The following is a 17,061-nucleotide window of genomic DNA, read 5'->3' on the forward strand; positions in this document are numbered from 1 at the left end:
GAAAGTGCTTTTAATTCTTTTTTTGACCTTACACTCTTCTTTGTTGAGATATGTTTTTCCTAGCAACATTCTCATTATAAAATGTTTCTCCGCAATAAAAGTAGAATCTCCTTCCAGCTTACTGTAATTGGTGGAGTTATTAATTTTTAATGGAGTTCTCATGAGGACAAGGATACATCCTTTGGGATCAGGTGGTAGTTTTATCCTTAAAGAAGATGAAGTCATTTTGAATATAGAGCATCCCTTCACATGCTTAATGGGATCATTGACCAATAACTTTCTATCAGTGACCTGACTTGACTTCAGTGCTGAGTTGTCTGAAATGTATGCAGGACTGTGACATTTAATTACAACACATTTTTTAGAAATAGCATCATTACATGTTAGCCACTGGATCATGTACTTTTGGCAGTGGATATGGGTTAATTTCAACAAGGCAAACTTCTTTTTTTAAACCACAGCTATGAGAGAGTACAGAAACTGTGCTACTCTGTTCAGCTACAATACTAGAGTCATGAATGTTAAACCATTGCAGATGGCTGATAAAGTAATGCTGAATATTAACTCCATGGTATTCTCTCTTCTTTTTCTTTCTTTTCTCACCTAACTTTCATGCAGCCTGTAACATGGAGGTTGTGATTTTATATGCTACCTGTCTTTCAGTATGTTTCTGTATTAAAATATCACATTTTATGAAGTTCTGGAGGTCACCAGAAAATTGCAAATAATGAAATTATTTCAGAAATCTATGTAATTTTTAATTTGATGATGTGCTCTCACTATCCTTTCTAATAACTCAGGCTGATTTAATTCTGTCTTATTTTTTAAAAGACCTAAAGAAAAAAAAATATAAGTACTTGGTGACTTGGCATTTAGTTCAACAGTATTGAATTCAAAATACTAATGATAGAGACAGATTGGGCTAAAAAGATATTTTATTTTCTTAACAAATGTGACTTTCACGTTCAGTTCAACTAGAACACATATGCTTCTCCTATATGCATGTTAGCTGTTTAATGTTAGGTCAGTTTTTAATATACATGGAAGTGCTGATTCTTATTCTATTTTAGTAATGAAATGAAAAAGTACAGTGAGTTCATTCAAGTTAGACAATCGGTCTTTAATAGGTCCAAGGTTAAAATTCAGAAAATCTGGCATAAAGGCAAAGAAAACTCCCCAGTAACCAAAAATCTAGTAGCAAGGCTATAAATAAAGAGATGCCCCATAGTTCAGAAATTTGGAGGCTGGATGAAAAGGATAAAGAAATCTCCAGAGTATCACTGGTTCTAGGATTTCAAAACATCACTAAAGAGAAATTCCTGATCTTATTCTCAGGTAATGTAAAGCCAGCAGTAAACTGAATCTAACTAAACCTGTGAAAATGTCCAAACACAGCTTTATTATAGATCAGATTGACTCAGTTCAACAAACTTACAACCAGACAGAAGAAAGGGCATTATTATTCTATAGGAAAATATTGTTTTACTTTGTTCATAACTATTCCTTTATGCACTATTCAATAAAAAGTTATAACAAGTGATGAAAGAAGAAAATACAATCCATGTTAAAGAGAGCATATAGTCAATAGAAGCAAATGCAGAGATGTTCCAGGTATTGGAATTATCAGACAGGAATTTAAAAATAATTATAATCAGTATGTAGAAAGGGTAGATAATATATGTAAGCAGTTTAGGAATTTTATCAATGAAATGGACATTGTTTAAAAGTTAGATGGAATTGCTAGAAATGAAATATGTAATATGGGAAATGAAGAATTCATTCAATGGGCTTATTGACAACTGAAATGAGAGAGAAAGAAGTGAGAAAGAAATCACTAAGACTGATCAGTAGAAATTGTCTAAAATGAAACACAGAAAGAGATGTTTTAAAACAATGTTTTAACAAAAATAATGGAAGAGAGTATCTAGTACACATGGGCCCAAATCAAATGGTCTACCATATGTGTTGTTGGAGTTTCATGAGGGGGGAGAAAGAATGAGGTAGAAGAAATATTTGAAGAGATAATAGATAAAAATTTTCAAAATTAGTGAAAGACATCAAAGAATTGCAATCAATCCTAAGTGGAGTATATAAAAATGTCTTCGCCTATGTACATCGTAGTCAAATTACTGTAAACCCAAAATAATAAATAGTATCTTAAAAATCGGCAAATATAAGTGATAACAACATGTAAGGGAACAATAATAAGAATAATGGCTGTCTTATTATCAGAAACAGTGAAGTCTAGAAAAGAATAGAACAATATCTTTAAAGTGCTGAAAGAAAATATTGTCAGCCTACAATTCTATACCTATAAAGACATCCCACAAATATGAAAGTAAAATACTTTCCAAGAGAAAAATGAGGAAATTTGTCTGTGGCAGATTTTCACTGCAGCAAATACTAAAAGAAGTTCTTTGGACAAAGAAAGAACTATACTATGTGGAAGCCAGGATCTACAGAAAAGGAACTAAAGCACCAGGAAGGGAAATACATGGATAAGAATAAATATTTGAATAGCTGTCACTGCTTGTATTCAACATTGTATTGTGACTTCTAGTTAGTGTGATGAGACCAGAAAAAGAAATGAAACACTAAAATTAAAAAGAAGTGAAATTATCATTATTCACAGGCTACATACTTGTGTGTGTAGAAAACTGTACGTAATCCATGCACAAACAGATAACTACTAGAACTAATAAGTGAATTTAGCAAAGTCTCAGGACACAGGGCTAATATTCAAATATCAATTACATTTCTAAGTACTAACAATAAACAACTATAAAATGCAATTTAAAATATTGTCTACAATAGCATCAAAAACCCTAAATACCTAGAGATAGATCTACCAAAAGATGAACAAAATATAAAACATTACTGACATACAATTTTCAATACCTAACAAAATACCATATTCAGAAACTGGAAAATTCAATATTTATGTCTGTCTTACCTAAAATTATTTATATATTTAATGCAATTTCAATAAAAATGTCAATAGACTCTTTTGAAGTGAGTTGAAAAATGCAAAGTGTCTAGGCTAACCCAAGCAACATTGATAAGGAAGAACAAAGTTGATGGATTTACACTATTTTATTTCACTGTATTTGTATTTGATAATACACATCATTGTATTCATTTTATTTGATAATACAGTGTCACGGTAATCAAGTGAATGTGATATTGGCATAATAATAGATTGGTGGAATACAATACAAAATCCAGACATTGGCACATAGAGATATATGTGATATATACACACGTACGTGATATGTACATACAACATACATTGATATCTGACCAGAGTGGCAAATTATATTAATAAAGACAAATTTTTAAAAAAGAGAAATGATGTGGCAGGGCATGGTGGCTCACACCTGTAATCCCAGAACTTTGGGAGGCCCAGGCAGGTGGATCACCTGAGGTCAGGAGTTCATGGCCAGCCTGGCCAACATGGTGAAACCCTCTGTTTACTAAAAATACAAAACTTAGCCAGATGCTGTGGCTTGTGCCTGTAATCCCAGCTACTGGGGAGGCTAAGGCTGGAGAACTGCTCGAATCTGGGAGGCAGATGTTGCAATGAGCCGAGATCTCACCACTGCACACCAGCCTGGGCAACAGAATGAGACTCTGTCTCAAATAAACAAACAAAAAAATGATGTAGGAAAGATTGGATATCCACTAGAAAACAAAAAAAAAATGATCTCTGATCCTACCTCACCCAAAACACAAAAATTAGGTAAATTATAAACTTAAATACAAACAGTATAATCAAAAAGCTTTTTGAAGAAAACAAATAATAACTTGTAACTGGGGTATACAAAAATTTATTGGAATGAAAAGGATTTCACCTGTCTAAGAATATTTGAATTTCATCAAAATGTAACATTTCTGTTCATCAAAAGAAAGTGGACAAGCAATCGACAGAAAATTCTGCAAAAATTCTCATTATCTATTTTTCATGAATAGCTCATATCCAGAATATATAACTAACTTTTACAAGTCAACAATAAAAAATATAAACAGCTCAGTAAAAAATGAGTCAAAGTCTAGAACAGATACTTAGCAAAAGAAAATTTGGGAATGAGACATCTTATATAGGATGAGGCTAATTAATACCTGAAAAGATGATCCACATCTTAAGTCATCAGAGAGATGCATTTAGAATCACAATGAGATAGTATTTCATACGCACCAGAATGGCTAAGACTGACAACACAAAATATTGATGAGGATATGGAGAAAGGTGAATACTAATATGTCAGTAGAGGAAAATGTTACTATGATTGTGGGGAATGGTTTGCCATATTCTTAAAGATTAAACATATTGTGTCTCAGGAATTCCACTCCTGGATATTTATCCAGGTGATAAAATAACATACGTCTACACAAAGTCTTATATAAAACTGTTTTGAGAACATGTGGAGTCACCTAAATATCCATTTCCTGGAAAATGAGTAAGCAAATTGTGGTATATTCATATAATTAAATATTACTCTGAAATGAAAGGAATGGACTAGTGACACATGTATCAACGAGTCTTAAAAATATATATTGGCAAAAAGCCACAGATACAAAAGTACACATACAGTATATTATGTTCAAAGACAGGCAAAATTGTCTATGGCAATGGAAATTAGTACAGTGTGGTTTGACTGGAGAGGAGAAAGAGGAAAACTTCTGGGCTGATTGAAACGTTTTGTATCTTGTTTTGAGTGGTGCTACATCAGTGTATACAACCATCAACGCTCACACAGGGAACCCTTAAAATGTGTGCATTTTATTGTAATTTAAAAATTATTTGATTGTAAAAGGTGGGAAAAAAAGGGGAAAAAAACCAACAGCAATTTCCAGCATTTTTACTCCATATAAATTGTTATTTTAAAACTCTTGGTTTTCATCAGATAACCAAGTGTTTGAAAGCAATGCTGTGGTAACAAGTGTAGGATTTACTGAGAGAATCTGTGGTAGAAGGAAAGGGTTAGGTCGGCAAAACGTGTTTCTGGCACTCTTCTGACGAGACACCAGATTGCCTACTGGCTTCTCCCAGCTTTCCCAAACACAGGGAGAGTGGCAGCAATACCAGGGAGCCTTATGCTTGCAAGATGGACACCATATGTTTTCACTATCACTTCGTGGCTGTTCTCATCTGTCCCTTTTCTTTGTCCTTTTAGCATCTGAGGTCCCGTGACCCCGAGAAATTTAATATGAGAAGACACCATGAATTAAATATTAATATTTCTAAATCAAGTACAAAGAGAAAACTTGCATGTGAGTGGTTATTCTCTTCAGTTGTCCAATAGCTGTTATTCATCAAATTAACACCAAAACATGCAAACTGTCTAAAAATGAATAGCTTCTCTTTATAAGGAGAGTTGTGAAAACTTTTTAAGAACTCCTGCACATATTATTTAAAGATACCATTTATACGTGAGAGTAATTATAAATGAAATATGTTAAATATCCAAAAGTAGCACCATGTGGCAGAATTTTCAGGAAAAGAAATCAAATTAGTACTGAAAGAAGACATTCAAATAAGATAATTACATTTTCAAGGTAGATTGTGGTAGATCATTGAACTGGGTTTTTGGTTATTTAAACTGACGAGATTAGGATTTAATCACAAAATAATTTACTTATAACCTGAGATTTCAGACTTGTAGCTGCTTAGTATAAAATATCCATTTCTGCCTTCCATTTTATCCATTTGTGTGATTTTAGGAAAATTTATCAGCAAAACTTGGTGCTTTTGGCCAGAGGCATCTGTTTGCAATTTCTAATCCTGCAGATATTTAAAATGCCTGGAGAAGGAGGGTGGAAAGATTTGTGTGTGAGAGGTGACATTAGTAAGGATGAGCAGAAGGGGTACCAAATTTGAATACTGGTTCTGCAGTTTTGAGCGTGTTTTGAAATTTAATTCTAAGTAAAGCCCAAAGCTGCATTTTCTTTTTGATTACACTTGTTTTTTCAAAGTGTCCCTTGTTTGTGAAGCTGATTTCTTCTCAGCCACTAAAAATTGTAGCTTGCCTCTTGGGCTACACATTGTAGTAATAAAACAGTGTAATTTACTTATGAGGAATAGGATGCATATGTATCTTTAACACAGCATTCAATGCCTGCAGTTTCAGAATCTCAGTGAAGGAGTGAACAATCTGTATTGGTTTTTCATCTACTCCACATTTAGTGTGGGAAATTCACCTCCCCCAAAACCTTAAGAAATAGCTTCTCTCTCCTACCTGATACATAGAAATTATTTCTTTTCCTCATTATTTTATCATTTTACCCAATCCCCTATTCTCTTTCTAACTCCTACATTTTTTTCAGCCCACTCTCACTTTAAAGTTTTTGATGTAGGTGATATAACTATTTATAATGTTCAGCTTTGGATCAGTGTGTGCTGAGGTGGTTATAAAATATGCTGCACCCAAGAATAATTAGTAAAAAAAGATTAATGCCACATGAAAATAAATAGTATTTGGAAAAGAACTATTAGGCCATTGAGAAAAGGTTTCCATGCTTCAATTGAAAATAAGATGTCATGTGATTCAGATGGAACAGAGTAAACAACTTAAGCAATTAGAAATGTAGATATCAAATCATTTTCATTTTCCTATGCTTCTCCAGCTGATGGGTCCAGCCTTTCTTACAGAGCTTTGGAAGCAGCTTTGGTATGTAAAAGCCAGCATAAGTCACATAGCTTGCATTCACAAGCTGTATATTCTTGTATATGCCTTTGGTAAGGCAACATTTTCCTTCTGCTTTCTTCCCAGGAGCATGGTTTGTCAGGGACCACACGTTGAGATGACTCTGGTGATATTAGGCCAGTTTCACACTCCCCAGGCCCAGCAAACTTTCACCCAGTTCACTGTGGCTTTTAATATATGTGTAAAGTTGTACTTGTTAAAATGTCAGGAGTAGAATAACTGGTTTTAACTGGTTTCGTACTTGCAAACCTGGCGTGAGTTTATCTGTACTTTGTCATGCAGCATGATTATCTTCATTATTTAGGTATTTATGAGCACCAAATGTGTATATGGGAGTTTTAAAACTCATTGATTGCTTATCTGGTTACTAAGGAAATTGGAAGGCAATTCCTTGAGTTCCTTTATTCATTTTCTATCAGAGTTTGTTAATTATCCATGGTTTTCCGTGCTTCTGAATTATTTTCATATTCCATAAAGCCTAATATTTCTCAAAGTGAAATTTCAAGTTTATCTATTTTTTTTTTCTGCTAGCTGACTAAAATCCTAGGCCTGAGGAATAGATCTGAAACTTCTACTAGCATAAATACAGTGAAGCTTGTTCTCAGAGCATTTGAAGTCTTATTAGGGCACTCAAGTGGTTGTCTCAGACCTGTGTTTCTTGTAAATGCTGTTTGACTGGTGATACTTTAGCAGCCTGGAAGGAATGCCTCCCAAATCTAACAGCTTTTCTTGCTTTTACCTGGCCTATAATAATCCGAAGGTATTTTGGGTACTACTTCCCTGATGGTAATTCTGACCCAGTTATTCTATAGCAGGTTTTGTTGCCATGAAATGCTGCAAATATTTGAGATGTGCTTTACAATGTTAGTATATGCTATATTTGGCCACATTAAATTTTTTATTGTCTATACTCAGTACGTTTTTCTTCTCACTTGTGAATATTTCAGGCAACAGTAGGAACATAGGTTCATAGATTAAAAGAAACGTAAGAACTTAGGAACATAGTTAATTAAGAACACTATTAAGTGAACTGGATATATTTCCTTGACCCTAAGCTACTTGTAGTAAACCACTAAACAAACAAATGAAATAATAAATGAAAATGATAAAAATTGCCTTCTATAACACCCCTGTCGGAAACTTATGCTGAATCTTGAATGGTACTCTAGAGAAATAATTCTCAACTACAGAAGAGGCAAAATGGTGAGAAACAAGGGTGTCGTGCCCCCAGTGGACATTTAGGTATGTCTGGAAACACTTGGTGATCACAGTTGGGAGGAGGCATGTCAATATCATCTAGTGGGCAAAGACCAGGGATGGAGGATGGGATGCTGCTAAATGTCTTATAATGCACAGTGCAGCAACCCTTTCACCCTCATTCACACACAGCAAAGAATTATCCAATCTGAAATAATAATGCTGAAGCAGAAAAACCCTCCTCTAAAGACTGCTTCTCAGAGAAATGCCTTCTTTTTATGTGTTTTGAGAAGCTAGTGACACTAAATACAAGTATGAAAGCGAGGAAACTTAGCCCTTAAGTCCACTAGCTTATTGCAGCTGTGTCTAGTTTCATGCCAAACTTCGACTGCTTACTGAATATTTCCACCTTTTTACAATTATAGCACCCCCACCACTTTTGGCTTTGGTATGGTTTGACTCTCAAAGATATGTTCTACATTTTATAAAATAAGTTAAATAGGAAAGACGTAAGAGCCAAGCATGAGCATAATAAAATTGAGAGACAGTGGAATAGACCTCCTAAGGCTTCTGTAGACTTGAGAAATTTGTGACTACATTCCACAACCTAGTATCATCTTGAACGATTATTTTAAAAGCTACAAAACACCTGAGTCAGCAGTCGTTTTCAAGGAGCACAGTGGTGGGGAGAAACTTATGCATAAATAAGTTTAGCTGACTTGATATAATTCAAAGCCTCACAAAATAGTTCTATAACAACTTCAGTTTCTAAGACTTAAGGCAAAACATTATTTTACCATGTTTGGTATTGAAGATTTCTCATACAGATAATCATAGAAAAAATTTATAAATATTAATTGTAATTGAATAGCATGTGAAGCTATAAAACAATATTTTGAAAAGGAAAAAAATTAACAAAAGTAATATGATTATTATATAAAGATTATAAAGATTAAAGAAAAAATATTTATAGATTATTAAAATTCTTGCCAAAGCAGCCTTTAGAATAGACCTTTACATAAAGATTGAAGACATAGCTTAAAGAAATCTCATATTTTGATGTGATTTTTTAAAGAAGTTTATGTGCATGTTATTTTGCTTAATTATTCAATACTAAATTAAACTATATATGGAATATTTGTTTTTTCTAAATATAAAAGATTGTATTTATAGAATCTTTGCTTTTACTCTGTTATGAAAATACACACATGTATGCATTCTCATACACACAAATGATATAAAACCTACCCTCTTTGTCAAGAGTAAAATTCAGGATATTATTAATAACATTACCTTTAATGGCAAAAACCACAATTACTTTTGCACCAACCTAATATAACTTTGGAAGGTAAAGACAACAAAACTATCTCAAAAAAGACTTGAAAGTATGAGATATAGCAAATTAATAACTCACAAAAGGCAAATACATCCAAAATAATACATCCAGACGAAGTTTCTTCAATGCCCACCTTAGCTGTTTATGAGATTTCCCAATTTGTCTTTCTTGTTCTTAAGATTTACTTCTGACTTACTTTTGGTTATTTCAAAATCAAGTTTACACCCAAAAAATAAAGATACTTTACCATATGGACAATAAAAAAAAATTGTGCCATAAACAATGAAGGTGATTGTTGAAACTCTAAAACATCTTTTGAAAAATGCCTATTTTATTAGAATAAATGCACAGCTTCCCAAATGGATATTGTAAAAGCAGCAACACACACTTGGATATGTGAATTATATTTAAAAATATAATGCTTACTTTATGCATTATAATACTGCTAGCAGTGGTTTTCTTTCTTGGAATGTCTATAGACCAAGGACTGCCTGATACTCTACCAGTAAGCGTGCTTGCATTCACACACACCTGAGATTTACAGACAAGGCTTCTGTTGTAACTAGGCCAATATAATATTGTGATGCCTTGGAAACATCCTTAGATATTTGTTCTGAAAAAGAGGATGACACCAATTCAGATGCCATGGAAGCAGCAGAATCAGATTATCTCATTTTTATTTAAGAATCCAATCTAAACAGTCTGCTGTGTTTAACTGAGCAGAATTTTGCATGCGTAAAAAATATGTAAGCCTCATATTTCTAGCATGGCAAAAATCAGAATGGACTCAGAGGACTTTGGATTCTGGAGTAGAGATTTTTCTCTATTTAAAAATTCCTAATCTAAATATTTTCTAGTTGCTTAGCTTAAAAATACATTTCAGTGGGAGGTGGAGCAAGATGGCCAAATAGAAGCCTCTACTGTTTGTTCCCCCTGCAGGAACTCCAAATGGAACAACTATCCACACAGAAAACCACCTTCATAAGAACCCAAAATCAGGTGAGTGATTATAGTACCTGGTTTTCACATCCTACTAAGGAAAACGTACTGAAAAGGACAGAAAAAGCAGTCTTGAGTTGCCAATGCCACTCCTACCACATTCCCTGGTAGCCATGTGCATTGGAGAGAAAATGTGCATGTTGGGGAGGAAGAACACATTGATTGTGGGACTTTGCACTGGAACCCAGTACTACCCCATTATAGCAGAAAGCAAAATGGTATGGAAATCAGCCAGTACCCATGAAAGGGAGCATTGACAGCAGCCCTAGCCAGAGGCAAATCATTCATTCCATTGGTCAGAACCTGAGTTCCTGCAAGCCCCACCATTTGGGTGCTCTGGGATCCTAAATAAACTTGAACAGTAGTCTAGGCCACAAGGACCAATTCCAGGGCAAGATCTAGTGTTGTGCTGGGTTCAGAGAAGTGGGCTTGAGATGCACACAACCTACTGAGACACCAGCCGGGGCTGCCAAGGGAGTGCTTGAGCCACCCCTTCCCCAGACCTAGGTAATACAGCTCCCAGCTCCCAGTTGAAGAGAGGAGAGGGGAGAGTAGAGAGCACTTTGTCTTGCAACTTGGTTACTACTGGAACCACAGTAGAATAGGGGACCAGGTAGAATCCTGGGGGCACTCATTCCAGACCCTATCCCTGTTGACATTTGTAGACATACCTTGTGCAAGAAGGGAACCCACTGCTTTGACAGGAAGGACTCAGGATGGGCAGGATTTATCACCTGCTGACAAAAGAGCCCCTGGGTCCTGAATAATCGACAGTGGAAGCCAGGCAGTACTCCTGTAGGCCTTGAGTGAGGCTCACTGTTATGCTGCCTTCAAGTGTGACCTAGCACATTTACAGCTGTGATGGCCACAGGGAGAGACTTTTTTTCTGTTTAAGAAAAGGAGAGGAAAGAGTAAAAGGGACTACTATGTCTTGCAGCTTGGGTACCAGCCTAGCCACCATGGGGTAGAGCACCAAGTAGGGACCTGGGGTCCCAGAAGCCTTGTCTTCTGGATGGCATTTCTGGAAAAGCCCTGGGCCAGAGGGAGTCAACATCCCTGAAGGGAAAGAACCAGTCCTGGCAGCATTCACCACACGCTGACTTTAGAGCCGTTGGGCCTTGAGTCAACATTGGAGGCAACCAAGAATTACCCACCACCAGCCTGGGGCAGTGGTGGCCATGGGGAGACACTCCTCTGCTTGAGGAAAGAGGAGAGAAGAGTGGCAAGAACTTTTATCTTGTGGCTTGAGTGCCAGACCCGTTGCGGTAGAAGACAGTACCAGGTAGATTCCTTAGATTCCTGACTCCAGGCCCTGGCTCTCAGACGGCATCTCTGGACATGCCCGGGGCCCCATGGAACTCATTGGCCTGAAGGGAAGGACACGAACCTGGCTGAATTTGCCACTTGCTAATTGTAGAATTTTTGGGCCTTGAGTGTACATAGGTTGTAGCCAGGCAGTGGTCACTATGAGCCTTAAGTGAGACCCAGTGCTATGTTGGCTTCAAGTCTCACCCAGTGCTGTATGGTGGTGGCCACAGGGGTGCTTGTGAGACCCTCTAAAAAAAAGAAAATGGGAAATTTTGTTGAGGAATCACAACAAAATTTAGGATGACACAGAGAAGGAATTTAGAATCCTATCAGATACATTTAGCAAATTAATTAAAATGGTTTTAAAAAATCAAATTCTAGAACTAAAAATGTAATTGACCTACTGAAGAATGCATCAAATTTTTAACAGCACAAGAAAGAATTAGTGAGCTTGAAGACAGTTTATTTAAAATACGCAGTCAGAAAAGACAAAACTAAAAGAATAAAAAAGAATAAAGTATGCCTACGAGATCTAGAAAATTGCCTCAAAGGGCAAATTTAACAGTTATTAGCCTTAAAGTGGAGATAGAGGGAGGGGGTGGGTTGTAGAAAGTTTATTCAAAGGGATAGGAACAGAGAACTTCTGAACCCCAGAGAAAGATACTAATATTCAAGTACAAGAAGGCTATAGAACACCTTAATCAAAATAAGACTACCTGAAAACATTTAATAATCAAACTCCTAAAGGTCAAGAATAAAAAAAAGGATCTTAAAAACAGCAAGGGAAAAGAAATAACATACAAAAGAGCTTCAAAATGCCTGGCAGCCAAGTTTCTCAGTGGAAACTTCACAGGCTAGGAGAGAGTGGCATGACATATTCACAGTGATGAAGAAAAATCTTTCATCCTAGAATAGTACATCCAGTGAAAATGTCCTTCAAACATGGAGGAGAAATACTTTCTTAAACAAACAAAAGTTGAGGGATCTCAACACCAGACCGTCTTAAAAGAAGTGCCAAAAGGAGTTCTTTAGTCTCAAATTAAAGGATATTAATGAGCAATAAGAAATCATCTGAAGGTACAAAACTCACTGTTAGTAGTAAGTACAGGCCAGGCATGGTCGCTCATGCCTGTAATCTCAGCACTGTGGGAGGCCAAGAAAGGAGGATCACTTGAGCTCAGGAGTTTGAGACAAGCCTAGGAGACATGATGAAACCCACGTCTACAAATCCCTACATAAAACACAAAACCTATCTCTAGCAAAAATATAAAACCCATCTCTACAAAAAACACAAAAATTAGCCAGGCATGGTGGTCCAAGCTACTTGGGAGGCTAAGATAGGAGGTTTGCTTGTGCTTGGGAGGCGGAAGTTGTAGTGAGCCAAGATTGAGCCACTGTACTCCAGCCTGGGAGATAGAGTGAGACCCCGCCTCAAAAAAAAGTAGGTACACAGTAAAAGACAAAATATCACCACACTGTAATTAAATTACAAATATGTTGAGTAGAAAGACCAAAAGATGAACCTATCAAAAATAATAGATGTAACTTTTCAAGAGATAGATAAGAGACAAACAGAAACAGCAAAAAGTTAAAAAAGAGGGATAAACTTAAAAATGTAGTTTTTATTAGGTTTTATTTTGCTTGTTTGTTAGTTTGTTTATGTAATCATACATACATATACATCAGTTTAAAATGAGTTATAAGATATTATTTGCAAGCCACATAATATCAAATTAGAAAAAAACCTACAACAGTTACACAAAAAATAAAAAGCAGGAAATTAAAACATACCATCGGAGAAATGCACCTCTGCTAAAGAAAGATAGGATGGAAGGAAAAAAGGAACAGAAGACCACAAAACAATCAGAAAGCAACAAAATAGCAAGAGTCGATCCTTACTTATTAATAACAACATTGAATGCAAATATACTAAACTCTCCAATCAAAAGACATAGAGTGACTAAATGGATAAAAAGCAATACCCAGTAATCTGTTACCTATAAAAAAGATACTTTAAAGATACATATAAGCCGGGCGCGGTGGCTCAAGCCTGTAATCCCAGCACTTTGGGAGGCTGAGGCGGGTGGATCACGAGGTCGAGAGATCGAGACCATCCTGGTCAACATGGTGAAACCCCGTCTCTACTAAAGATACAAAAAATTAGCTGGGCATGGTGGCACGTGCCTGTAATCCCAGCTACTCAGGAGGCTGAGGCAGGAGAATTGCCTGAGCCCAGGAGGCGGAGGTTGTGGTGAGCCGAGATCACGCCATTGCACTCCAGCCTGGGTAACAAGAGCGAAACTCCGTCTCAAAAAAAAAAAAAAAAAAAAAAAAAAAGATACATATAGACTGCAAATAAAGCGATAGAAAATGATATTCCATGCCACTGAAAGCCAAACAAGAGTAGGACTAGCTATATATACATACACACACACACACACACACATATACATATATATACATACATATATATATTTCAAGAAAAAATACATGACAAGAGACAAAAAAGCTCATTATGTAATGATAAAGAAGTCAATTCACCTGGGAGATATAACAATTATAAATATATATGCACCCAGCACTGGAGCACTTAGATATTTAAAGAAAATATTATTAGAGCTAAAGAAAGAGATAGACCCCAGTACAATAAAAGCTAGAGACACCCACACTCCAATTTCAGCATTGGATAAAGCATCTGGACAGAAAATAAAGAAACATTGGACTCAGCCCGCAGTATAGACCAAATGGACCTAATATTAATAGATACTTATGGAACAATTTTTTTCAGCTGCAGAATACACATTTGTTTTCTTAGTACGTGGACCATTCTTAAGAATGGACCATGTGTTAGGCCACAAAACACGTCTTAAAACATTTAAAAAATGGAAATAATATCAAACACCTTCTCTGACCATAATAGAAGAAAACCAAGTATCGATAACTAGAGAAATTTTGGAAACTATACAAACACTTAGAAATTCAACAATATACTCCTGAATGACCAATGAGCCAATGAAGAAATAAGGAAGGAAATTAAAAACTTGAAATTGAAACAAATGTAATGGAAATGCAACATACCAAAAAGCATACCAGAAATGGTAGTAAGAAGGAAATTTACAGTTATAAGTGCCTACATCAAAAAAGTAAAAAAAAACTTCAAACAACCTAATGATACATCTTTAATAACTAGAAAAGTAAGAGAAAATTAAACCCAAAATTACTAGAAGAAAAGAAATAAATAATAAAGATTAGATCAGAAATAAAATTGAAACAAAAAAATACACATGTTCAATGAAATTAAAAGTTGCTTTTTGAAAAGATAAACAAAATCAACAAATTAGTCAGACTAAGTAAAAAAGAAGAGCCAAATAAATAAAAGATGAAAAAGGAGATACTGCAACTAATACTGCAGAAATTAATATACGATTAGAGGCTGCTATGAGCAACTATATGCCAATAAATTGGAAAATCTAGAAGAAATGAATAAATTTTTAGACACATAAAGCCTGCTAAGATTAAACTATAAGGAAATCAAAATCTGAACAGATCAAAAACAAGTAATGAGAGCAAAGCTGTAATAAAAGTCTCCCAGCAAAGAAATGCCCAAGACCTAATGGCTTCACTGCTGAATATAGCTGTCATTTAAAGGATCACTATTATCAATCTAATTCAAGTTATTTCAAAAAGTATAGGAGGGAATACTTCCAAACTAAATCTAAGACGACAGTATTATGCTAATATCAATGCAAGACAACAATACATCAGCAAAAAAACTATAAGCCAATATCCCTGATGAACATTAATGCAAAAATACTAAATACTAGCAAACTGAGTTCAACAAAACATTAAACAAAATCGTTTATCATGACCAAGTGGGATTTATCAACATCCTTGATACAAGGATGTTGATACACAAATCGACCTATGTGATGCGTCATAGCAGAATAAAGAACAAAATGTGATGCATATATATAGTGGAGTAATATTCAGCCATAAAAAATGAGATCCTGTCATTTGCAATGCCATAGATAGAACCAGGGGACACTATGTAAAGTGAAATTAGCTAGGCACACAAAGAAAATTTGTATGTTCTCACTTATTTGTGGGAGATAAAAATGAAAACAATTGAAATCATGGAAATAAGGAATATAATGATGGCTACCAGAGACTAGGAAGAGTGGTAGGGTAGTGGGGTCAGGGTGGGGATGGAGAAAGAAATAGGGATGGTTAATGGGTACAAAAATATAGTTGTACAGAATGAATCACATCTAGTGTTTGATAGCACAACAAAGTGTCTGTAGCCACCAGTAATTTATTGTACGTTTGAAAATAACTAAAAGAGTATAATTGGATTGTCTGTAACACAAAGAAAAGATAAATGCTTGATGTGATGGATACCCTATTTACCCTGTGGGATTATTCTGCATTTTATACCTATGTCAAAATATTTCACATACCCCATAAATATATACACCTACTGTGTACCCACAAAAAGTAAGAAGAAAAAAAAGAACAGATAAACCTTTCTTCTTTGCTGTGACAAATGAAGATTTACAGAGCACACAAACTATCTTCTAAATTGATTTTCTCTTTCTGTCGATGGAGTCATCATTTTTCCATACATGTTCTTCCTTTTTTTTTCTTTATGGCTGTTGTGACCTTCATTCAAGCATCTACTTTCCTTTCTTCTGTCTTAGCTCCCACTTTGCCAGTCTTCAAGTGGGTCACTCCTTGGCCTGAGTTGCTCCCGAGTTATCTCACTATTTTGTAGTGCATTCAAGATCACAGGCCAACTCAGCACTTCTATTGAAAAACTCACTTTTCCATTTTCAAATTTCTTGCCCTTTATATACCATGTATAGTACCAGATGATTTAAATTACACTAGTAAAATAGATTACATCTTCTTATAAACCACTTTAGCCCATCTCTTTAATACATAAAATCTACCAGTTCTCTTAGTGAAGTTCACAACTGGTGTTTATTCTATCATTTTCCTCTCTTCTTTCTATCCAAGCCCATTCCATCTGCTTGACAAGATGGAAAATCTTTCTGTTTGCCATTATTTCCTGTGAACAATATCACATGTCATTTTACCTAGCCAGCAGAAAGTTTTGCTTCTAGTTCAGTACCTTTTTATTCAAATTTTTTGGCAAGCTAGGAAGAACTGTGACATTCTTCTTCCTGAAAAATACAAAAGCCTAAGGTATAAAGGTGACTCTGTATCTCATCTTTATTAACTATTGTCATCTGGTGTTCTAACGGAGCAAATGTAGATATAGACTGTGATCTCTGCTTAGCCTAAACTGAGAACAGCTTTATGGATTCGGCAATTCTCCCAGGCATATATTTGCAAGCTGATTTGCATTTGGAGAAGGAAGAAGAGAGGAAAAAGGGAACGTTTTACATCTGAAGGGCCCTAGAGGGCTCTGAGAGATGAGAACGCAGGAAAGGTAGAGGATAATATGGTATTAACTTCCTGGAAGGGGTGAATGAATAGTTCTGAGTCCTGTGAATT

Source organism: Saimiri boliviensis, chromosome 18, assembly GCF_048565385.1.
Source record: "Saimiri boliviensis isolate mSaiBol1 chromosome 18, mSaiBol1.pri, whole genome shotgun sequence".
Taxonomy (NCBI): Eukaryota; Metazoa; Chordata; class Mammalia; order Primates; family Cebidae; genus Saimiri; species Saimiri boliviensis.